Genomic DNA, 27,043 nt, shown 5'->3' on the forward strand with positions numbered 1-27,043 from the left:
TTTATGAATATCTTTTCTCTAATGTAGAATTCAGATCATACCTCTCTAGGAAGACCTTCTCTGGACTGGTAGAGTGCAATATGTGTTCATGATTTTTTCTTCCTTCTACAACTTTGCCAAGTTCACTGTGAAAGAAATATATTTTCCCACTCTATTTATTTTGGACTTTGCCTTGTGACATACATTGGCCCATGGAATATGAGCAAATATGATGGTGCTTGTTCTAAGTTAAACTTTTAAGAGTTTAACCAGCCCTCTTGGAGATTCAAATCTTTGCCATGAGAAGAGTATAATTAAGGTAGCCAAATGAAAATCCATTGAGCAGGTATGACTCTGAATCGAAGCCTGAAATCCAGCCCAATCCAGGTGAGTCTAGCCAAGATCCACCAGTTTGAGTTTGACATTTATTAACAAAAACTGACCATTTACTGTTTTGAGCCACTGAGATTGTGGGGGGTGCTTGTTATGCAGCACTATCACAGATACTAATCTAACAGAGATGTTGGGTGAATTCTTTCTTTGAACTTCTAGAACATTGATTGTCTTTATTACTGGTTTGTATTTAGAAAATGCCTTATTTTTGGCATCTTTTGATGTTTGTGATAGTAACTAATATTTATCAAGTATATTTTTTGCGTGAGGCACAGCAGATAATTTAAATATTTTATATCACTTATAGAAAAATATAGAAAGTAGGCATGAGTATTCCCATAAACTGATGTGGATTAAAAGATTGAGTAACTTTCACCAAACCACACAGGTGGTTAATGGAAGAAGCAGGATTCAAATGCAGGGCTGTAGAGATCCAAAATCCATGTTCTGTGTGTCTTTTCCACTTGGAAGCTTTTGCCAGTTTGCCAAGAAGAGTAAAAACCTTTAGTTGTAGCTCCTCAATTTCATCCAACCAAGAAAGACCATAAAAAGTGCAGTGAACTTGCAACCTTGTTAAATAAATGAGTCCATTTGTCCAATGTATAGATGAGGAAACTGGAACTCATTGGGGCAGGACTGCTCTGTTAGCAAGTTCACTACTCCTTCTATGTCTGCCACAAGGCGACTGTAAGCCAGTCATTTTCTGCATTACTCAACTTTTGATTCTTTCAAAGAGAAAGTGAAGTACGTTCATCCATGTGTTTTAGACCTCCGTCTCTGTCAACACTGTACGCCCAATAGGAACTAGCAAAGAGCCTGGTCCTTTGAAATTGCTCAGCACTTGCGTGTTCAATCGCGGGAAGAAAAGGACAGAATTCTGCTCCCTGGTGAGTGGGGGGATCCCTTAGGAGTCACACTGAGTGACATGCCTACCATAGACAGTGAGATTTTAATATTTCCAATCTTTTATTAGCCTTCTCATCCACTAGCAGAGTGGGACCATGTTTTTGTTTCCATTTCATAAAACACATATTTTATGGGAGAAGGGAGTTACGTTCAGTCATATTTGAGCAAACATTTCATGAACACCGTTTCTTTCCAAAGACTGGGGAAAGATTTTCTTTAATGGAAGAATCATTAAATTATATTATTAGAGAGGGATATGTACTGCCCATGATGCCCCATCGTTCCTGGAAATTGTTTAAGGCCACCACATTATTGACAATTACCTTGCTGATGATGGATCCCATAGAGCACAGCAATTCTCTACAAGGAGACTCTACCATTGCTTCTCTTGGGGGAAAACAATTATTTTCAGTCTTTATCTCAATCGATCAAGTAGACTTAGATCTCTTTCCGGAATAGTGTTTTTGTTCAAACTAACAGCACAAGCCACAGAGTAGTAACTCAGGTGGGCATCAAAGAACAAGCTCTCTCATTAAGAAAATTTTCAATATAAAAAGCTTTACATGTTGCAGTGGGACTAAGAACCATTTTCTTTCAGGTCTGCAGCCCACAAACGAGCTTATTCTCATGGCCTCTGTCTTCCATCAGCAGAAAAACCTCAGATTAAGAGTTTATTTTAGTGCAGAATGAAATTATTTGTAGGATGTGAAACAGAGAAAATGTAGTTTATGAGCCTTTCTCTCTCTCTCTCCTTCAGCCCACTAATCCTTACTGGGGTAACACAGCTTCTGGATACAGAAGGATACAGAAATGGATAAGTAAAACCTTCATCAACACATGCCTGAAAAAGAAAAAAAGATTTGATAAGATCCATCAGTTGTTTTTGATAAAACCTCTAATTAAAACTGGAATATGAGTAAACTTCTAGGCATAATAGAGTGTTTATCAAGAGCAAATAACAAATCTCTCAATAAATGGTGAAAAATTAGAACTTGTAGTCAGAAAAAAAGTAGAAGAATGTCTTCTTCCCACCACAGGAACACATAAGTGATTTGTGAATATTTTCTCTCAAGCTATTTCTTGTCTTTCATCCTCTAACAGCACCTTTCAAAGAACAGAGGTTCTTCATTTTGACAAAATCTAATTGATCAAATTCTTTTACGGATTGTGTTTATGGTATTCTGTCTAAGAAATCTTTACCTAACCTAAGGTCACTAAGATTTTCTCCTATTTTCTTCTAGAAGTATTATAATTTTTAGGTTTTACACTTAAGTTTATGATTTATTTTTCATTAATTATTGTGTATCATGTAAAGTATGGATTAATAAATTTACTTTTCCATATGGACATCCAAATATTCCAGCCCAGTTTGTTGAAAAGACTATTCTTTCTCATAAGAATTACCTTTTACTGAAACTGGACCACTTTCTTATATCATACACAAAAATAAACTCAAAATGGATGAAAAACCTAAATGTGAGACAGGAAACTATCAAGACCTGAGAGGAGAAAACAAGCAACAACCCTTTGACCTCTGCCTCAGCAATTTCTTGCTCAACACATCTCCAAAGGCAAGGGAAACAAAAGCAAAAACGAACTATTGTGACCTAATCAAGATAAAAACTTCTGCACAGCAAAGGAAATAATCAACAAAACTAAAAGGCATCTGACGGAATGGGAGAAGATATTTGCAAATGACATATCGGATGAAGGGTTAGTATCCAAACTTTATAAAGAACTCACCAAACTCAACACCTGAAAAACAAATAATCCAGTGGAGAAATGGGCAGAAGACATGAGTAGACAACTTTCCCAAAGACATCTAGATGGCCAACAGACACATGAAAAGGTGCTCAACGTCACTCATCATAAGGGAACTACAAATCAAAACCACATTGAGATGCCACCTCACACAGGTCAGAGTGGCTAAAATTAACAGTTCAGGAAACAACAAGTGTTGGAGACAATGTAGAGAAGTGGGAACCCTCTTGCACTGTTGGTGGGAATGCAAACTGGTGCAGCCATTCTGGAAAACAGTGCAGAGGCTCCTCAAAAAATTAAAAATAGACCTACCCTATGACCCAGCAATAGCATTACTAGGAATTTATCCAAAGGATACAGGAGTGCTGATTCATAGGGGCATATGTAACCCAATGTTTATAGCAGGACTTTCAACAATAGCCAAATTATGGAAAGAGCTCAAATGTCCATCAATTGATGAATGGATAAAGAAGATGTGGTCTATATATACAATGGAATACTACTTGGCAATGAGAAAGAATGAAGTCCTGCTGTTTGCAACAACATGGATGGAACTGGAGGGTGTTATGCTAAGTGAAATCAGTCAGAAAAAGACAGATATCATATGTTTACACTCATATGTGGAACTTGAGAAACTTAACAGAAGATCATGGGGAAAGGGAAGGGGAAAAAATAGTTTCAAACAGAGAGGGAGGCAAACCATAAAAGATCTTAAATGCAGAGAACAAACTGAGGGTTGATGGGGGAGGAGTGGGGGAGAGGGGAAAATGGGTGATGAGCATTGAAGAGGGCACTTGTTGGGATGAGCACTGATGGAAGCGATGAATCATGGGAATCTACCCCTGAAACCAAGAGCACCTGTGTATGCTGTATGTTAGCTAACTTGGCAATAAATTAAATTAAATGAATAAATAAATAAATAAATAAATAAAAGAATTACCTTTTCACTTTTCTCAGAATCGATTATATATATGTTGGTCTATTCCTGGATTCTTTATTCTGTTTCATTGATTTATTTGTGTGTCTTTATGCCAATACCACATTGTCTTGATTGTTGTAGCTTCGTAAGAAGTCTAAAATCAGAAAGTGTGAGTCTGTCAGCTTTATTCCTTTTTTATTATTTTTATTTTTTTAATTTTTTTAACATTTATTCATATTTGAGAGACAGAGTGTGAGCACGAGATGGGCAGAGAGAGAGGGAGACACAGAATCTGAAGCAGGTTCCAGGCTCTGAGCTGTCAGCACAGAGCCTGATGCGGGGCTTGAACTCATGAATGGTGAGATCATGATCTGAGCTGAAATCAGACGCTTAACCGACTGAGCCACCCAGGCGCCCCCTATCAGTTTTATTCTTTACAAACTTGTTTTGGCTATTCTAGATCATTTGCATTTCCATATAAATTTTAGAATCAGTTTTTCAATTTTCATTAAAAAAAATTACTGGAGTTTTTATTGGAATTCTATTAAATCTATAAATCAATTTGGAGAGAATTGACATCTTAAAAAAAGAATGAACCTTTTAATCTGTTAACAGTTATCTCAACATTTATTTAGATATTTAATTTCTCTTAGCATACCTGTAGACCTCAGCATACAGGTCTTGCATTATCTTTTGTGAACTTTATGCCTAAGTAGTTCATAGATTTGAAACTACTGTAAATTGTATATTTTAAATCCAATTTCCACGTGTTATTTGAGGTATAGTTTATTTCTTGAAGTATAATTAACATGAAATAAAATTCACAAAATTCACATGTACATTTCAATTAGTTTTAAAAATAAGTAGTTGTGTAATCATCAACAAGATAGAATATTACCATCACCACCAAAATTCTGTCATGTCACTTGGCAATCCCCTACACTTATCTCAGGTTTCTGGCAACCACTGATCTTTTTCTATCATTATACTTCCTAGAATACCATGTAAATGGAATTGGATAGGATGAGCCTTCTATATCTGGTTTATTTTACTGACTTTTAGAGTTCATTAATATTGTTGGTGTATAAGTATTTTGTTCCATTATATCTAAATAGTATTCCACGTAAATACACCATGATTATTTATTCATTTCCATGTTAATGAATGTGTGAGTTGTTCCCAGTTTTGCATTATGAGGAATAAAGCTGAAGTGAACATCCATGTACAAGTCTTTGTATGGACATAGGCTTTCTTTTCTTTTGGGTAAACACCAAAGACTGGCTGATGGGTCTCCAGTTATTTTATCAGAGAAAAGTTAATATGAAAAATTGTTAACTAGGCCACTGAAAAGGCAAAAAGTGACTACCATGAGACTTCCCTTCTTGGCACATATAAGGATATTAGAAGTCTCTGCTTTAGGGGCACCTGGGTGGCTCAGTCGGCTGAGCGTCTGACTTCGGCTCAGGTCATGATCCCACAGCTCATGAGTTCGAGCCCCGCGTTGGGCTCTGTGCTGACAGCTCAGAGCCTGGAGCCTGCTTCGGATTCTGTGCCTCCCTCTTTCTCTGCCCCTGACCCACTCGCATTCTGTCTCTGTGTCTCTCAAAACTAAATAAACATTAAAAAAAAAAAACCCAAAAAACAGAAGTCTCTGCTTTATCCTAACAAGTGAAAAACTTAAAAGATGGAAAAAGTAACATTCCCTTCCAGGATCCATAAGAGATGAGGACACATGGCAAACTGCCCCCAAGATTAGAGAAACAGGTGAATTCACGGAGTCACGGCTTACCAAAGCAGAGACTCATGAGTGGAAATACGCAGGAAATAGGTGCCAGGGTAGGAAAGCCTAATTTGTCACTGATGAATTGTTGGAGTCTCAGTATGAACAACTCTGAGAGTTAAAAACTCCAGAAGGACCTGTCACAGGTGGGGCCCCACAATATTGTGAGATTTACCTCCAGGAACTTGAAATGTTCTCACAGTAAATATCGAAGAAAAATGCCCTCAACTTCTGGCATGTGGAGGAGGAAAGAAATAATCTTATGCCAGAGCACTCTTTTTCTTAAGCACGGTTTTTCTTTTCTTTTTTTTTTTAATTTTTTTTAAACATTTATTTACTTTTGAGACAGAGAGAGAGAGAGCATGAACAGGGGAGGGTCAGAGAAAGAGGGAGACACAGAATCTGAAACAGGCTCCAGGCTCTGAGCTGTCAACACAGAGCCCAACGCGGGGCACGAACCCACGGACCGCAAGATCATGACCTGAGCCGAAGTTGGACGCCTAACCGACTGAGCCACCCAGGCGCCCCAAGCACTGTTTTTCTTAAAAAAAAACAGAACACTGTTTTTTTGTTTTTTGTTTTTTGTTTTTTTTAACAAGGCCTGCCTTTAGGAGAAAGTAGTCAGCCAGAACCTAACCTGCTGGGGTGTTATCAGAGGCTAACTGACCTTGGAGAAGCAAATACCCAATTCCAGTCCACTCTAGCAATCCTGACCCACCTAAGAGAAGAGAAAAAACTGAGAAGCACTTGTGGAGTTCACAGTCCAGAGGCATAAGTTCACTTAAAAAATTGAGACCTAAGTGGGGCGCCTGGGTGACTCAGTTGGTTAAGTGTCCAACTTCAGCTTAGGTAACGATCTCATGGGTTCGTGAGTTCAAGTCCAGCGTCGGGCTCTGTGCTGACAACTCAGAGCCTGGACCCCCTTTCGGATTCTGTGTCTCCCTCTCTCTCTGCCCCTCCCCTGTTCATGCTCTGTCTCTGTCTCTCAAAAAGTGAATAAATGTTAAAAAATATATATTTTAAAAAATTGAGACCTAATCATAGGACTATAGAAGGCTTCCCCTTGCCCCACACCTCACCACCCCATTACAAAAGACCTATTTACAGCAGCTCCTTTTGCCCACGATATCATGTCTGACCACCAAGAAAAAATTACCAGGCATACCAAAAGGCAAAAAACACAGTTTGGTGAGTCAGAGAAAGCATCTGAACCAGACATGTCAGGAATGTTAGAATTATCAGATGAAGAATTTAAAATAATTATAATTCATATGCTAAGGGCATATTCCAATATTATAATATGGTAGTGTGTTAATCACTTAACTCTAGTATAAATGGTATATGATAGAAATATTAAAAATAACTATAGCTCCAATAATCTGTTACTGGATATACAATATAAAAAGTGTAGATTGTAACATCAAAAACAAAATGGGGCACCTGGGTGGCTCAGTCGGTTAAGCATCTGACTTTGGCTCAGGTCGTGATCTCATGGTCCGTGAGTTCGAGCCCCACGTCGGGCTCTGTGCTGACAGCTCAGAGCCTGGAACCTGCTTCAGATTCTGTGTTTTCCTCTCTCTCTGACCCTCCCCCATTCATGCTCTGTCTCTCTCTGTTTCAAAAATAAATAAACGTTAAAAAAAATTTAAAAAAACAAACAAACAAAAACAAAATGAGGTGTGGAGACTAAAAGGGGAGAGTTTATGTATGCAATCATAGTTAAGTTGTTATCAGTATAAAATACACTGTAATATCTATAAGATATTGTATGTAAGCCTCATGGCAAACACAGAGCAAAAATCCACAATAGATAAAGGATAAAGAGAGGAGATTCAAAGCATGCCACTACAGAAAATCATCAAAGGAAGAAAACAAGAGAAGAAGAAAGGAACCAAAAAAAACAAAAAAACAAACAAAAAAAATAACAAAAACAAAAACAAAGAACCAGAAAATAGTAAGATGGTAAGTTCTTACCTATTGATAATTGTTTTAAATGTAAATGGATTAGGGGTGACTGGGTGACTCGGTTGAACATCGGACCCTTGATTTCGGCTCAGGACATGATCCCAAGGTTGTGGGATCAAATGCTGAGCATGGAACCTGCTTGAGATTTTCTCTCTCTCTCCCTCTGTCCTCTCCCTCATTCATGCGTGCTCTATACACAAACAAACAAACAAATGTAAATGATTAAATTCTCCAACTAGAAGACATAGCATAGCTGAATGGATTAAAAAAAAATTTTAAAAGCCCAAACCTATATGCTACATACAAGAGACTCACCTCAACTTTAAGGATACCTATAGTTAACAGAGTTAACTATAGTTATATCAGTCAAATTAGATTATAAGCAAAAATTGTAACAAGAGACAAAGAAGGTAATATCAAATAATAAAGGAGTTAATTCCTTTATTCATAAAATACACATGAAAGACTTGCCAGAATAGACCATATGTTATTTCATAAAACAAATCTTAGCAAATTTTAAAAGACTGACACTATACCAGGTATCTTTTCTGACCACAAAGGTATGAAACTAGAAGTCAATAGCAGGAGAAAAATTGGAAAATTAGCAAATATGTAGAAATTAAACAACATAGTCCTGAACACATAACAGGTTAAAGAAGAATTTGAAAGAGAAATTAAAAATCTCTTGAAACAAACAAAAAGGAAGTACAATATACCAAAACATCTGAGATGCAGCAAAGGCAGTTCTAAAAGGGAATTTTATAGCAATAAATACCACATAGGGAAAAAAGATATATGTATATATACTTTAAAAACCTTAATGTTTGAGAGAAAAAAAAACCTTAATGTTATACCTCATGGAAAAAGAAGAATAAACTAAGGCCAGAGTTAGCAGAAGGAAGAAGATAACAAAGATTAGAACATAAATAAATAGAGAGTGGGAAAAAAATAGATAAGATCAACATAACTAAGCATTGGACTTTTAAAAAGATAAACAAAATTAACAAATCTTTAGCCAGACTTTCCCACTAAAAAGAGGATTCATAAATAAAATTATAAATGAAAGAAGAGATATTACCACACAAATATAAAGGATGATAAGGGATTACATGAACATTAGAGAACTAATATGAACTATGAATTATAAACCAACAGGTTGGACAGCCCAGATGAAAAGGATTAATTCCTAGAGACATACAAGCTGATAAGGCTGAATCATTAAGAAATAGAAAATTTGAACAGACCAATAGTGAATAAAGAGATTGAGTCAAAAACTTCACAACGCAGAAAAGCTCAAAAAAGCTGCCTTCATGAGGGAACTTGACCAAACATTTAAAGAAGAATTAATGACAATCCGTCTCAAACTCTTCCAAAAAGTGGAAAATGGAAAACTCCAAAACTCACTTTAAAAGACCAGAATTACCCTCATACAAAAGCCAGATGAGGGCACTACAAGAAAAGAAAACTACAGGCCAATTTCTCTGATGAATACAGATGCAAAAATTCTCAACTAAATGCTAGCACAACATATTCAACAGTACTTTAAAAAGATCATACAACATTAACAAGTGGGATTTATTCCTGGGATGCAAGGATATTTCAACATATGCAAATCAACGTGACATACCATGTTAATAAAATGAAATATAAAAATCACATGATCATCTAAATATGTGCTGAAAAGACATTTGACAATATTCAACATCCTTTTATTATAAAAAAGAACTTTCAGCAGAGAGGATTGAGTGGGGAACATACCTCAGTATAATAAACGCCATACATGACAAGACCACAGCTAACATCACACTTAATAGTGAAAAGTTGAAATCTCTAGAATCAGGAACAAGACAAGGGTACCCACTATTACCATCCTATTCGACATAGTACTGAAAGTCCTAACCATTGCAATTAGGTAAGAAAAGAAAAGAAGATACTGAGAGTACAGAGGATTTTGCTGATGATTGAGTTCTAGAAGATGCAGTGAGAGTTTAAGGAGACAGGTAGAAGAAGGGACAGAAGGATTAGGGGGTGCACAGAGCTGATGGGGGTAAGAGTTCAGCTAATCTTGGAAGACCTAATTCCTATGGTGGCTAATATGGAAAGGACTATAGCACATGACAGAAAAGCCCAAAAGACTCTGAGAATTCCCAAATCAAGTGTCATAAGGAGGAAAGGACTGTGCCAAGTTGAGTTCACCCCACTTACAGCCATTCAAATTAAAGCATTTTAAAAACATTGTGGGTCCCAAAGACATTTCTCAGTGGATAGGGTTGGGACCTCTGCTGTATATCCACTCTTCTCTTCCCTAACTGCCCCTCAAAGGCATATGGCATAATCTCTTCAGTGAATTTAGGCTCCAACAAAGACCTGAAGATCCTTTGACTTCAAGCAGCTTTAGGTTCTAGCCTTGCCAAAATCGTTAAAGTGAAAAATAGATTAAAATTCCAGGAACTAGGGGTGCCTGGGTGGCTCAGTTGGTTAAGTGTCTGACTCTTGATTTCAGCTCAGGTCATGATCTCACAGTTGTGAGATCGAGCCCCACATTGAGCATGCTCAGCATGGAGCCTGCTTAAGATTCTCTCTCTGCCTCGGGGCGCCTGGGTGGCTCTGTCGGTTGAGTGTCCAACTTCGACTCAGGTCATGATCTCATGGTCTGTGAGTTCGAGCCCCGCGTCAGGCTGTGTGCTAACAGCTCAGAGCCTGGAGCCTGCTCCTGATTCTGTGTCTCCCTCTTTCTCTGCCTCTCCCCCGCTCATGCTCTGTCTCTCTCTCTGTCAAAAATAAATAAACATTAAAAAAAAAAGATTCTCTCTCTCCCTCTTCCCCCCTGCCGCTTGCACTCTCTTGCACATACACGGGCTCTCCCTCTCTAAAAGTTAAATTAAAATATAACATAATAAAATAAAATAAATAAAATCTCGGGAATTTTCTGGGCCTTAGATACTTGCTTGAAGTGGCAGAAGGAACAGGTATAGGAACAAGCACAAGTTAATATTTTAACATATCACATAGCAATCGAATCTTATTAATTTGGACCTTATTAATTCAGAGCTAATGATTTAGACATTTATCATGAATGGAAAAATATCTTAAGGAACAAAATCATGTTAGTCAGCAAATCCTACTTGTATACAATTTATTTTCTGATTACAAATGATTCTTCTCTACTCATTAAGGTTTGTCTAAGTGAGCTCTATTAGAGTAGGTATGGTAAATTTTGTTTCATTTTCATTTTGGAGATTCATCAAAAAATGGTCTATTCGGGGACGATGTATATATGCCACTTACAACTACATAAGCCTCAATCCTCCATCTATCTATGAAAATTATAATTCTTACCTGACAGAGCTCTGTGAGGATAAAATACAAATGCAGTAAAAGTTGAAAATACACTAAAACAGAAGGTTAGGTAATGTTTAAAATTTTTTAAATGTACTGGGCAGCTCTCATGTCTAGAGCACTATGCAATACCCTGGAGATACAAAGAGATACATGAAAATACCAATCCTTGAGGAATTTATCAGGTTGTCCGTGTTGTCCAGGTCCCCAACTCTGAGTTGGGTGTTATGTTCTGGGGGCCACGTAGACAGCACCCAAAGAGATTAACAGGTACAAAACTTCAGTTACAAAATCAGTAAGTCATGAAGATGTAATATACAGGGAATATAGTCAACAATATTGGAATAACTTTGTACCATGACAGATGGTTAACTAGACTTATCGTGGGGATCATTTCATAATGTCTAAAAATATCACATCACTACGATGCACACTTGAAACATTTAATAGGGGACTGTGTGTCAGCCATACTTTAGTTTCAAAGAAAAAAAAGTGAGCTCCTGATCCTGCATATTCATGGCTACTCCAGAATCCTCTTATCTTTTTCTGCCTCCTGGTTCACTTCCTGGCCAGTTCCTGACCCTCGCTTCACTGTAGTCTCTCTCTCCACTTACCGCTTAGGTCTGGAAACTGAAAGTGATCCTTAGGGACTCTGGGACTAACTCTTTTCATCCGTCCTCAGGCAGCCCTACTTTAGGCTATGTGTGCTCTCCACTGCTCTGAATAGTAACTTCAACTAAGGAAGTCTTGCTCCTGCTAAGAATCCTCTCTGTCTCATGGAAGGAAATCAGGCACATAGCACACTAACCATGATATGAGGTAATACCAACTAAGAACCCAATGAGGGACCCACAGATAAAAAGTGCAATAAAAGTTCGGGGAGAGTGATCCCGGAGACCTGGACAAATCAGGGAGGTAGGACTTGAACTGTTAGTTGTCGGAAGGGTAGAGACTGGACAAGCAGAGGGAAGGTGTGAGGCACTCTGGGAAATAGGAAGTAAATCATCACAGGGCAGAAGAGAAAGTCTGTGAGATGAAACCATCAGCTAAAGAGCAGATTCTTCAGTGGGTTGATACAATATTGTGTTGCTGGGTTGTTTTCACCCTTTATGAACACCATTACCAACCCAATTCCTACCGTCATCCCCAGGGCCTCCGTCACCACCATCACTGCAGTGAACACATACATACATACCAAGAGATACCCACATACCCAAATTTTAGAAAAGTACTTTATCTTTTAATCCTAAGAACCAAAATCGTTTGGATTACTTGTGATGTTTGGTTTTCTTTTAAGGGCTTAATGATGAAAACTAGTTAGCCTGATCCCCGTCGTCGTGCTTCACTGTCCAAATATTTTGAAACCCCATAAATACAGCATCTTCCACATTTGCACACTCCAGATTCAAACTTGCTCAGTCCATGAGGAAAATACAGGTCACTATATTATGTCAGGGTAATTATTCTAATGTCTTACCAGCGTGGTGTTCTTCTGGTCATTTCTGGGGCACTGGGCACGCAATATTTACATTCATTGCTTTATTTATCAATTCCGCAAACATTCATTTAGTTCCTGCTATATCCCAGGCACAGGTCATGCAATAAAAAGTAAAACCTGACAGAACCTCTGCTGTGCAAAGTGTTTGGTGTTGGAGAAGAGATGGACGTTGTGTTGGTTATCTATCATTATCTCCTGCCACATCACAAATTTACCTCCAAACACAGTGGCTTGAAACTATGGTGATTTTTTACTATCTCAGACAATTTCTGTGAGTCAGGAACTTGGAAATGGTTTCACAGGGTGGTTCTGGCTAAGGTTTCTCAGGAGTACAGATGTTGGCCTGTTGAAGGCTCACCTGGAGATGGAAGATACACCTCCAAAATGGCTCCCTCACATAGCCATTGGCAGAAGGCTGCCTAAGTGATCTCATGATATGGCAGCTGGCTTCCCCTAGAATGAATAATCCGAGACAGCAAGGCAGAAATAAAAATGTCTTCCATGCTTTCACCTGAGGAGTCGTACACAGGAGTTTCCACAGTACACTAGGTTCCATATGTCAGCCTCAGTCAATATGGGAAAGGACTACACAGGGCATAAATACACGGAGGTGAGAATCATAGAGCAGAGGGGCATCGTGGAGACTGGCTGCCAGACATTGCTAAAACGGTAACTCAAATAAATGCCAAATTACAACTACATTATGGAGGGTCTTTATAGTCCATGTCAAAGATATATTTTAGTCTTTATCCTAAGATTATTGAGACTCCATTAAAATGTTCTAAGTAGAGATACAAAGCTTACATTTTGAAAAGATCACTCCATGAGTCCTGTCTTGGGAAATAAAGCAGACTGGGCATTCTGAAAAGCCCCTCCTCCATTGTCATGAAATGATGAGCTACTAGGTAAATTACAACCCATATATTTTTTAATGTCCTGCTGGGCCCATAAGGAAGTACAAAATATCCCTAAAGGCCAGAAAAAAATAAAGAGTAAGTTAAAATTACAGGAGTAGGCAAATATGGACAAAAGCTGGTGCTTCTGGGAGAAAAAGCCAATTTCAGGAACCCAGAATTTGGGGGAATCCATGACTAGCTGACTTAAGGAACAGAAGAGTCGCCCTTAGACTGAAGGAAGTCAGGAGTCACTTATGGGATCATTGAAGAAAAGTCTGTGTACTTGCAAAAGGAGCCAATATGGGAAAGAGCTCTTTCTGCTCTTTTCTGCATGGAAAAAAAATTGTAAAAATAACAACAGACTTGCTGAGAAATGATTACTGTAGGCTTGCTCTAACGTGGGTCTGAGATTTATGTTTATATGATCTCTGCCTTGGTAATCCCCAGACCTAGAAGTTAGAGTTGTTCCGGGTGATACCCAACCAAAGCAAAGGCAAATTTTTCCTGAATTTTGAATGAGAATAGAAATACTAATTGTAGACTTTGTTGAGTATACAAGTTATGTTTTTAAGAGTAATGACTTAGGAAATAGAGAGTACATAATTTCCAAATTAGTAGAGGGGAATAAATGTAATATTTTTTATTTATTTATTTATTTTGTTGTTGTTGTTGTTGTTTTTATTTTTATTTTTATTTTTTTTATTTTTTATTTTTATTTTTTTTAATACATGAAATTTATTGTCAAATTGGTTTCCATACAACACCCAGTGCTCATCCCAAAAGGTGCCCTCCTCGATACCCATCACCCACCCTCCCCTCCCTCCCACCCCCCATCAACCCTCAGTTTGTTCTCAGTTTTTAACCGTCTCTTATGCTTTGGCTCTCTCCCACTCTAACCTCTTTTTTTTTTTTTTTCTTCCCCTCCCCCATGGGTTTCTGTTAAGTTTCTCAGGATCCACATAAGAGTGAAACCATATGGTATCTGTCTTTCTCTGTATGCCTTATTTCACTTAGTATCACACTCTCCAGTTCCATAATGGAATATTTTTTAAAAGGCAAAAGATTTACACGATCTGAAGAGAAACCAGAGTATTGGAATATTTTTTTAAAAATGCATTATTCTACCATAGGAAGGGTACAATACTAACTTTATAATATATGCAGAAAAAATACATTTATTATGTTAATTCTGGTTATCTCTGAAACCATACAATTTAGTGGTTAAGAGGAAGAACTCTGGAATCAGACAGCTTGGCAAAAATTTTACCCCCAGTACTTATAAGTTGTGTGATCTCAAACAAGTCATGTGTCTTCCCTGTTCCTCAGCTTTTTCACCTGTAAATTAGGCATTATAATAGCATATATCTTTTAGAGGATTCAACGAGTTAATAAATGTAAAATTCTTAGAACAAAAAGGGATATAGAGTAAGTACTTACAATGTTACTAAGATTTACATTTAAAAAAAGAGGGGCGCCTGAGTGGCTCAGTCCGTTAAGCCTCTGACTTTGGCTCAGGTCATGATGTCATAGCTTGTGAGTTTGAGCCCTGCGTCAGGCTCTGTGCTGATAGCTCAGAGCCTGGAGCCTGCTTCAGATTCCATGTCTCCCTCTCTCTCTGCCCCACCCCTGCTCACACTCTATCTCTCTTTCCTTCAAAAATAAAGAAACATTAAAAAAAGAAAGAATAACTTTTTGTTTGCTTGTTTATATACAAAATATCTGTGGAAGATTCACAATTCACTAATAAACATGGTTGTCTGTGAGGAATAGTGGGAGACAGACTTAACACTGTAAACCTTTTATTCCTTTTGATTTTTGATCCATGTACATTTAATACTACCTACTGAAAATTAATTTGTGAAATATATAGGTAATATATATATTAAATGAATTATAAGTTTTAAAAGATCACTTATGTATCAGAATTGGCTAAGTGCTGTAACGAATAGACCCAAATTCCACAGAAATATATACATTGTTCAATTATCCCTGGGAACCGTTCCATGACTTTTTTCTATTCCTCAGCCTGATCTATACCTCTGTAAATAGTCCATTTATTAAACTCTCTTCAAATTACCCAATTTGAGTCTGCCATTTAAGACTAAGAAAAGTGGAAACCACCAATCTGAGGAGTGACTGATGTGCCCAATTAGATGTGTCTCTTTTACCATTTCTTTGACACAAGTCTCATGCTGACTGTCCATCCTCTGGGGTCTCTGGTGATTAAAAGGAAACACACCAAACTTTTTGGCTTAGCTATGATTTGCAGCTCTTCACAGCTGTTTTCTCCTTAAAAACTCTCACAGCATTGAGCAATCTCTCAGCAAATTTTAACATTAAGATTGAAGAAAGTTGAGATTTTTTTTTTTAATGTCTGACATTCTTCCATAGTGGTCAAGGTGGAAATAAGACATTTTGTATGATGTATTACATATGATGTATACTTTGGCTGTATGATACACTGTATACTGCTACAGACCCAAAATTAAAATGTTGAAAGAAATATGTGTATGACTCTTCAAAAATCTAAAGACAGTTGACACTTTGGGAACAGTTCCAAGTTTAACTGGGAAAGACATATCTCTACAATAGCTAAACTCATGGTGCATTATTTAACTTCATCTAAGGTTAAATGCTTTAGTGAGAAAACTTAGAAATGCCATTGGCATATGGTTAAGTAAGAGCTGTCTGAACAATTCCACAGGCTAAGGCTATGGGCTAAGCTTTGGTAAGTCTGCAAATACTATTTATATTCATCCCAATACAGCTGAACTAGGTAAACAATTTAGTAAACAAAGGTGTTGGGAGGGGCGAGAATAGCACAAAATGTACTTGGAGGGCCAGGCAGGGTCAAATATTATGTAGGCATGTGGTGGAGGTCGGATCTTACCAAACTCATTGAGAAATCTGTGAAGGGTTTTAGGCAGGAAAGTGACATGAGTCCATTTACATTTTAAGTAGAACACTGTCCCTGCTTTGTGATAACTAAAGGAAGAGAATGGATGCACAGAAACCACACTGGAGACTACTGCAATGGTCCAAGTAAGAGGTGTTGTGACGGACTAGATTGATGGCAGTGAAATAGAGAGAAGTGGAGTCTAGCTGCAATTTGAAAAAAAAATTATTTTGGTTTGGTAACAGATCTGATGTGAGATTTGAAGGGAAGCGAAGTGTTTAGAGCTGGTCTGTTAGTTTCTGGCTTGAGTTTCTGGGTGGATGACAGCTTTTAATGAGATGGGTGGGCTAAGAAAAAAGTGTTCTTGTCACAGTCCTAATAGCTGAGAAAATGGGTGCTTCTAACTGGACGATGTTTCTGTTTTCTTAAACCAAACAAAATCATCATCTTCAATATGGAAGTTTTCACATACTTGGAAACCAATGTTAAGGAGCAGATGTGAACATGTGAGATCAAAACAGCTGAGTGGAAGTTAAATGGCTCTCTATCAAAATGTGAGAAATTGAAGGGAGACAGCTCTGTGCTAGGGCAGGCTGGCGGGGAGGGGTGGGGGAGATTAAGAGACCCTCAGCCTTGGTGTAAACAGTAGCTGAAGATCACCTAGTAATCTCCCTAGCTAGTGGAGTGTGAGCTACTCTAGCTGTGCCTTGCCAAGCTGAGGAGTGGGCAAAGAGGCCGGGATGAAAGTTTAAATAATCCAAGGCTGGGGTAAGGGGCCATGCCATGCTATCCTCTTGGTCAAATGAAAATGGATCTTGAAAAGAAGGCTTTATCTTAAGAAAAAGATAAGAGAACTTTTCTACCCTCATTTGATCTTGAATACCTTTGTGAAGTCATACTGATATTCAGCAGTACCAGTGTTGGGAACTTCTTCTTAAATCAATGTAGTCTCTGAATTATGTTTAATTAAACCATCGTCTCTATCCTGGCCTTAAGAAAGCTAGCAAACAGTCAGGAGTCATCGCCTTTATGGCAATAACTTTAAGTTAACACTCGTAAAGACTAAAGGAACCCAGAGGTCAGGTGTCCCCACATGTAGTCTCTGTTTTTGCTCTTGATGTTTGACCACCCCAGACTCAAAAACTAGTTGCATTCTCTAAAGAGAATTGACTCATATTAAAAGCATTAATGAGCCATGCAGATTTTGTTGACAGCTTTTGCAGGGGCAGTTGCTATACTGCCCTTAATCAATATGGGCCCTGATCACACACCACAAAGCAAAGTGATAAAAATTCTCATTAGACATGTTATCCTAAGTCCCTTCTTCCCCCCACCATCTCCCCTGGGAGTTCTCCTTGGCCATTCCCTTATAGGATGCTCCATTTCTCTACGCTCCCCCCTCCAACCCCAACACCTCCCCCATTTTATTGGGCTTTTCTTTCTGAAGTGTAAACCACAACCTACCACAGATGTTAAATAAGAAGCCCTCAACGAGTGGAAGCCTTTATCCTATTTTTCTCTCACAATTTTATTCACGATTGAAGTTCTTAGGTTTTGCTCGGCTTAGCTAAATCAAGTACACATGGCATCTTTCCAACTTTGCAACCATAGGCACTGTTGTTAAATCACTGATTCCTCCAGCACCAGCACCAGGAAAACAGGAAGGTTCCAATACATGTATGTGGTGCATTAAATATATCTGGGCTTCTTGAGGACGCAGTTCCCAAGAGAGTAAGTTGAGGCCGATCCACAGAGGACCACAACTCAAAGGATGAGAGCCAGAAGAGATTGGGGATGCTCATTAATTGATGATCAAAGCCAGAGATGGGGCTGAATGGAAAGACAACAGGCCCACAAATGGAATGTGCAGGACTCCAGGTCCCAGACATGTCACCCCTTTGTCCTGTGTCTTATTAGCATTACCGTAGAGGGGATACAACATGGAAGAGGTAAAATACCATCCAGTCTTTCTCAACCTGAACCAGAGAAGAAATATTTATTTGCTTGTCTGTTTCCCAAAATCTCCCAAGAATGATACATAATCAGTACAATTCTAGATACAAAGGGAAGAAGTTAATTCAGAGCATGCAAAGGATGCGTTAGGTCAGTGGTTTGCAATATGAGTGAGTATCAACCCTCCCCCCACCAAGGGCTTGTTAAAACACAGACTGCTGGACCCCACCTCCAGAGTTTCTGATTCAGAAGGTATAGGGTGGAGCCTGAAAATGTGCATTTCTAATAAGCTCCTGGGCATCAGTCTGCTACTAGTCTGGGAGCACACTTGGTGAACCACCACCTTATTAGGGAATAATTCCCTTGGAGAATTCTGGTTGCTGAAGGTCTCACTGGATTAAGTCGTATGTAGTTTCTCTTCCATGTATATCAGTGTTCTGACTCATGATTTTAGTGCCGTCCTTCCTACAGTGAAGGTTCTGTGACATTTAGAAGCCATCAGGAAATATTAGCAGTAGGTAGACCTTGCCATTGGAATTGATTTTTAATTCTTTCCTCCAAAGTGCATTTATCAAACTTAACACCGTAATAGCAGACTAGATGGTTCACAACTGAAAACAAAGTGGCTTTGAAATATAACCAAACTTGGGATATTACACTATACAGGTATACTGATTATTCAATCAATTTTAATTAACCTCCAATAATGTACTTGGGACACATCAGATGCCACAGCACAGATGCATAGGACACATTTTCTACCACAATCCAGCAGGAAAAAGAGATGAGGAGTATACAAATACCTCCATCAGTGAAGTAACATTTTAATGGTACTAACCCAAAGGCTATATGAGTTTTTAAGGTAAACAACAAATACAAAAAAAAATTTTTTGAAGTCTCTCTAGTGCATAAAAAAAGAGATTTCCCACCTCCCTTTTCTTAGAGCATTTACCTTAGAAAATTTGTATTTGTAAATTCTTTGACTGCCTTTTTGAGATATATGTAAATCTTCTAAAAAGCTAAATAAGCCTCATGACAGTCTTACAACCCAGAAATGTTTTCCTCAAGGATTTGGGAGCTGTCTCTTTAAAGTGTAATCAACGAACATAGCGCCTCTAGCTCCCAGTTTCCATGGTAGGGTAGGATCCTAACTTTGGCAGGGCACCTGGCTTCAAGATGCAAAGCTTGGCATGCAAAGCATGTCCTACTATTTTTCCTTTGGATAAAGGCAGTTGCAAACACCCAATTATCAGATGAATTCAGGATGAACCGTGTGTGACAAAAGGTGCTGTCAGGTCTTCTTCCTTGAGAACTAGTTATTTATCTCCAGAACACATGTGCGATGGGTTATACCTGCTTGGCTATACAAAAGGGTGAGGTTTCTTTCTTTCTTTGCAACCGTATGGCAGATTGCCTGTAATGCACATCGCCATCTGGTTCAATCATGCCACCGTTTTCTTTCTTTCCTCTATTTTGTGGCGAGGAATTTCTGCATTGGCAAGAGATTTATATCCCTAATTACATTTCCTCCAAAGTAACACGCTAGGGAAAAAACATTTCTGACCAGGTAAATGGCAGATGGGAGAAAGTCTCCTAAGGGAGAGGCCTGGAAGGTGGGGTAGGATGTTGACTGAAGAGAGAAGGGGGCGTTTCAGGCAGAGCACATGACCCAAGCAAGGGCTCAAGTGGTACAATGCAAAGATGTTCAAGGAAAGGTGGAGAAATAAACTTAGCTAGAGTGAAGGACGGCTCACCTGAGAAGCAGACTTAGAAGAGAGGGTCCTGAATACCACGCCAAAGCATCTGTTTTGTCTCAGAGCTTGCAATCAAAGCATACATGATTAACAGGGCTCCCCCAAAGCAGACAAGTATCAAGTGGAGGTAAATGACTCAATACAAACTTCACCCAAACCAAAGAAGACTATTTTCCAGTGGAAATCGCCCACCCTTGGAATTTCATTTAGAAAGCTGAAGAATCTTTAAGGTCCCATTTATCAATGTCTCAATCCTAATAATTTAATCAACAAATTTTTACATAATATCCACTTTGTTCTAGGTACTGAGCTAAGCACTGAAGATTTGGAAATAAATAAAAGAGAAATGGTTTCTGTCTTCAGAGAGCTTATAGACTATTGGGTAGGTACAAATGTAATACTTACATTTATTAATCTCTTTGCTATGTTAGGCATCGTGCTAGGCATTTAACCCAATTGCCAAAGCAAGCATTATTGTACTCACAGCACAGATGCAGAAACAGCCTCAGAGAGTATAAAGTGCTCAAACTGACATAGTCTGAAATGCAAAGTAAGATTATAAATGCAGTTCTTTTCAGTTCAGCCACCACCTTCTGTATTGCAAGTTATGAAAGCACACATTCCTGCCTTGTTCCTATCCTCAGCAGGAAATAAGTCCGTCCTTCTTTATTATGCACGATGTTGGCTGTAGATTTTTTGTAGATGTCCTTTATCAGTTTGAGGAATTTCCTTCCTATTTCTAGTTCACTGAACATTTATATCATTCAAGAATGTTGAATTTTGTCAAGTGCTTCTTAATCGTCTATTAAAATGATCATATGACTTTCCTAGTGTATTCTGTTAATATAGTGATTTACACTTATTGCAAATGTTAAATCAACCTTACATTCCTAGGATGAACTCTAATTAGTTGTGATGTATCTTCCTTCTTGCTATCTCTTTTTACTAAAGTATAATTGACATATGTGATCAGGTATACCATATAATGATTAAATATTTGTATATATTGCAAAATTATTACCACAATTAGCACATACATAGTTGCAAAACTGTTTTTTCTTCTGATGAGAACTTTTAAGATCTCCTCTCATACCAACTTACAAGTATGCAATACAGTATTATTAACCATAACCACCATGCTGTAGATTACATCCCCATGACTCAGGTATTTTATTATTGAAAATCTGTACCTTTTGACCCCCTTCACCTGTTTGCTAATACTTTGTTAATGATTTTTATATCTATAATTATGAAAAATATTGATCTATGGTAATTTCTTTGAATGTTTTGATATAAAGGTAATGCTAGCATTAGAATAAGTTGTGCAGTGGTCACTTCTATTTTCTAAAAAAGTTTGTATACATTTTTTCTTCATTAAATTTTTCATAGGCTTCACCACTGTAACCATCGGGACCTAGAGTTATCTCAGAAAGATAGTTTTTGATAATAAATTCAATCTTTAATACATACACTAGAACTATTCAGACTTTTTTTCCTGTGCCATTTTTTGGTAAGGTGTATTTTCCAATAAATTTGTCCATTTTGTCAAAAAAATTTTTAACGTGTTGGCAATAAAATTGTTCATAGAATTTCCTTATTATACTTTTAATTTTTGAAGGATCTGTAGTTGATAATCTCTCATTCCTGCTATTGGTGATTTGTATTCTCTCCTTTTTTTTTTTAAATGTTTATTTTTGAAAGAAAGAGAGCAAGCAGGGGAGGGGTAGAGAGAGAGAGGAACAGAGGATCTGAAGCAGGTTCTGCATGGAGAGTGCAGAACCCGATGTGGGGCTTGAGATCATGACCTGGGCTGAAGTCCAATGCTCAACCAACTGAGCCACCCAGGCACCCGTCTCTCCTTTTTTTTCTTCATCAGTCTTAACTAAAAGTTTGTCAGTTTCATTGATCTCTTCAAAGAGCCAGCTTTTAGATTTAATTTTCTCTATTGTCTGTTCTCTTTCAAGGACTTATTCTCTTCTCTTTATAATTTCCTTCCTTCTACTTAACTTTGTTTTTACTCTGCTCTTCTTTTCTTACTTTCTTAATATGGGATCTTAGTCCTTGATTTTAAATATTTCTTCTTTTCTAATATAAGCATATAAATCCATAGATTCTTTCAATAGACTGCTTTCTCTCTCTGCCTCCTATAAGCTTTGGTATGTTGTATTCATTGTCATTCAGTTCAAAATATTTTTCCTTTTTTTTTAGTGTTCATTTATTTTTGAGAGAAAGGAAGAGAGAGGCCACAAGCAGGGGAGGGGCAGAGAGAGACAGACACAAAATTGGAAGCAGACTCCAGGCCTGTCAGCTGTCAGCACAGAGCCCGATGTGGGGCTCGAACTCATGAACCATGAGATCATGACCTGAGATCATGATTCATGATTGGACACTTAACTGACTGAGCCACCCAAGTGCCCCGTCAAAATATTTTCTAATTTCCTTTGTGTCTTTGGCCCATGAATCATTTAGAAATAATGCTATTTCATTTCTAGATATTCATGGTTTTTCTGGATCTCTTTTTTAAAGTTTATTATTTTTTTGAGGCGGGGAGGGGCAGAAAGAGAGGGAGAGAGAGGATTCCAAGCAGACTGTCAGCACGGAGCCCGATGCGGGGCTGGAACTCACGAACCATGAGATCGTGACCTGAGCTGAAATCAAGAGCCAGACACTTAACCGACTGAGCCACCCAAGTGCCCCTAGATCTCTTTGGATAATCAATTTCCATTTAATTCTATTATAGTCAGAGAATACAGTCTGTATGCTTTAAGTCCTGTTAAATTTATTGAGACTTGTTTTGTGGCCCAGCATGCGGTCTATGTTAGTGAATACACCGTGTGCACTTATACAGAATGCATATTCTACGCTTGTTGGATGTAGTGTTCTACAAACATCCATTACACCAAAGTGGTCAACGGTGTTGGTCAGATATTCTGTGGCTTTCCTGCATGTTTTTTGTCTGGTTGTTCTATCAATTGCTGGAAGAGAAGTGTTACATGTACAAGGCGGTGATTGCAGGATTATCCATTTCTTCCTTTTCTTCCGTCAGCGTTTGCTACGTGTATTTTGAGATTCTATCATTAAAGGCTAACAGATTTATAATTGTTATGTCTTTCTGACGAACTGTGCCTTTTATCCTTAAGAAACATCCTGCTCAGATCCTGAGGGCGCTGCAGCCCGCAGCCTCAGCCAGGGAGGCCCGGCCGCTTTCAGTGGAGAAGCCTGGCCAGCCACAGCCTCAGCACCATCACCCCCGGCAGCAGCTGCAGCCGCGTCACCACCACCATTATTTCTACAACCGGAACCACATCACCATCACCAGTGCCCGCAGCATGGAGCCAAGGGCAGCCCCAAGGCCCAGCCCAAGGCGTTGAAACATGAGCACAAACACTCCCTCCAGCAGCACCAGGAGACGCCGAAGAAGGAAACAGGCTATGGTGAACTAAATGGTAATGCCGGAGAGAGAGACGTATCTTTAAAGAGCCTGGGTTCTGATGGAGCTACCGACCCTATTTCCAGGGTCCTCAATGGCAACCCACAGATCGCAGACACTAATCTGAAGCAGACTGTAAAGGCTGGCACCTTTGGGAAAGCAGGAATGAAAACCAGGAATGTCATTTGGAACAGTATGGACAAAAAGAATGGGAAGTCTTAGGAAAAGAAATCTGGAGAGAACCAGTCTGCAGAGAAGACTGATACTGTAGCAATTCGAAATGGCGTTGTGACAAATAATTCTGGCTATATTACTAGTGGTTATATGGGCAAAGGGGCGGATAATGATGGTAGTGAGATCTGAGAGTGGATGTACTACTCTTAAAAAAAAGGAAAGCTAGGGCAATAGTGCCCAGGGATGTGAAAGCCTTCATTGAGGGCAGGACAAAATAAGGCAACAAGAGACCAGGGCGCCAACCTTAAAACAGGGACTTGAAACTTTCAGGCCTGACGACAGTGAACAAAAGGGAAATCGAGTAGATGGTTCAAAGCCCATTTGGAAACTGGGCCTGGAGGAACAAATCGAGGAAAACCTGCTGTGGGTGATATGCTGCGGAAAAGCTCTGATATTAAACCCGGCGTGAGTGGCAAGAAGTTTGATCATCGGCCCAAAGGAAAGCATCCTTCTGCTGTTACCTCCAAAGAGGACTCTTGGACCCTATTTAAACCACCCCCCCGTTTTTGCAGTGGACAATAGCAGTGCTTAAAATAGTTCCTAAAGTAAGTTATGCAAAGCAAAGTGAAGGAAAACCTCAACAAAACTGTACAGAACTCTTCTGCGTCACCATCTTCTTCCTCCTCTTCGTCACCGGCTGGGGAAACTCAGACCCAGTCTTCAAGCCCATATCCCAGGTCCCCGTGTCAGTGCTGAAATCTGTTACTTCAGCCAACTTTTCTAATGGGCCTGTTTCAGCAGGGACTGATGCAAGTGTGTATTCTCCAGGGGGTCAGCCACTGTTAACTCCTGCTGCTAATACTCTAACACCCATCTCTTCTGGGACTGCTTCAGTTCTCCGGGACATGAGTTCGACTTCAGTGGCTGTTGAACAAATTAAATCTAGCCTTTTCATCTATCCTTCAGATATGCAAACGGTGCTGTTGAGCACAGCACAAGTGGATCTACCCTCTCAGACAGATCAGCAAAACCTGGGGGCTATCTTCCAGAATCAGTGGGGTTTATCAATTATAAATGAGCCCAGTGCTGGCCCTGAGACTTGGGAAGTTATTGGGAAGTCATCAGATCATAAAGTGATGGAGGTGACATTTCAAGGGGAATATCTGCCAGGATAATCCCTCAGGAACTGAGCATCCCATGTTTCCCAAGGCTTATGAGCTGGAAAAACAGATTAGTCCTCAAATTCTGGGTAGCATTCGAAAATCTGGGACTACTAATGAGAGTGGAGCCTTATCCTTGGAACCCAGTCATATAGGTGGCCTGCAAAACTCAGACACCAGTAGTCAAGGTGCTTTAGTGTTTTTCTCAAAGACTACGAGATAGAAAATCAAAATTCTCTGGTGTCTCCTACAAACACTTTGTTAGGCTCCACCAAAGAACAGAGATACCAGAGAGGTCTAGAAACAAATGATAGCTGGGGTTCTTTTGACCTGAGGGCTGCTATTGTCTATCACACTAAAGAAATGGAATCTGTTTGGAATCTGCAGAGGCAAGAGCCTAAAAGGATGATCACTTACAATGAAGCTATGGATAGTCCACATCAATGAAGGCCCAGACTGCCTATTTGTAACCTTTCTGCAACATTAGAGCCACCGTTCATGGGCGGGTTTGGGGGGGGAGGGGCATAGGCTTTTCTGCTCCTAGATCTTCAACGCAGCAGAGGAACCATAAGTACAATCACAGGATAATACACACAAATATATATACATATATGTATATATATATATACATACACACACACACACACATATGGTTATTTTTTAAAAAGGCAACTGAAAGTAATTAGACTTCTTAGGAATCAACATTTATTTCAAGAGACTACACATGGTTATTTAATCTCCAGTACTGAATAGTTTTTGTTTTCTTTTTCCTTTTGTTAGTTTTTAAGTGTGAATGCAAGTGATTAATGAGTACAGATTTATTACCAAGTGTGGTTCTAAAGTTCCTGCTGTCATCAACTTGGGCAACAAATGACCCACTGGAAAGGCAAATCCGCTTAAAAGATCTCATTCTATCTTGTTCTGTGACTAAAGTGATACACTAATCATGGGGAACCGAGAATGATTCAACATTTCCCCCACTCCTCCCTTGATCTTTTGGTTATACTTTGAGCCCCGCAAGAATCCTGGATAAAAGCCTCCAAGTTTGCAGGGGTGTATTTATTTATTTATTTATTTATTTATTTATTTATTTATTTATTTATTTTTAGCGAATATGATTTGCACGTCTTGCCAGGAGTTAAGCAGCCTCTGGGGGATGTTGGGGAAAATTTTCCTTCTTTCCTTTTATTTTTTGTTGCGGGGGGTGGGGGGGAATTGGGAAGGGTATTGAAGTTCTATAATTCTGGAATAGTTGGTGGTACATAGATCACTTGGCTTTGGTTACATATTGGACTTCAACAAGTGAGGAATCCGTGAATTTCATTTATTTTATTTATTTATTTTAATGTTTATTTACTTCTGAGACATAGAGAGACAGAGCATGAGTGGGGGAGGGGCAGAGAGAGAGAGGGGGACACAGAATCCAAAGCAGGCTCCAGGCTCTGAGCCATCAGCCCAGAGCCCGATGCAGGGCCTGAACTCACAGACTGCGAGATCATGACCTGAGCTAAAGTCGGACGCTCAACCGACTGAGCCACCCAGGTGCCCCTCCATGAGTGTCATTTAAAGAAAAGTTGTAGAACAATTGGATTTAGATATTTAATATGGAAAAATATTCCTTTGCCCATATTGTAATGTAATTGTATAAGTGGGAGCAGAAATATACTCTGCTTTTCAACTGTAGGTGCTCCAGACTTGCTCTCTGTCACTAACACTAAATGTGCTGTTTTCCTTGTTTTGTGTTGAACATCTAAACAGAAACTTCTGTACCTTTCTGTAAATTCTCTTCTAATCTCTCAGAAATATCTAAAAGGGGAAGAAAAAATTCCATGAAAACTTTTCATGTGTTTAGCCAGTGAGGAGGTGATAAGCCCTGCCTACAGAAGGTATGTTTCCATGCAAACTATACTTCTGAGCTTATTAGCTTCTAATCATATCTTAATAAATATATTTTATTACTAGAGCAACATGGGTTTTTAAGGAAAATAATGTGAAATTCGGGAAACTTTCTTTTGGGCAGAGAAGAGCATTAGCCCTGTCTTATCATCACATTGCCATCCTGTTGCACTACAGCTTGTATATAGCATGCTAAAATAAATTTGTGTGTGTGTGTGTGTGTGTGTGTGTGTGTGTGTGTGAGTGTGCGTGTAGAAAAAAATATATATCACTTTTAGGGGCACCTGGGTGGCTCAGTCGGTTGGGCGTCCAACTTCAGCTCAGGTCATAATCTCACAGTTTGT

General features: G+C 38.9%; 1 pseudogene; it reads left to right on the top strand.

The window, feature by feature from the left end:
* Positions 1–327: 327 nt before the first annotated feature.
* On the top strand, positions 328–25,298 carry LOC132684215 (FMR1-interacting protein NUFIP2 pseudogene; annotated as a pseudogene).
* Positions 25,299–27,043: the final 1,745 nt, after the last annotated feature.

Source organism: Panthera onca, chromosome C2, assembly GCF_046562875.1.
Source record: "Panthera onca isolate mPanOnc1 chromosome C2, mPanOnc1 haplotype 2, whole genome shotgun sequence".
NCBI lineage: Eukaryota > Metazoa > Chordata > Mammalia > Carnivora > Felidae > Panthera > Panthera onca.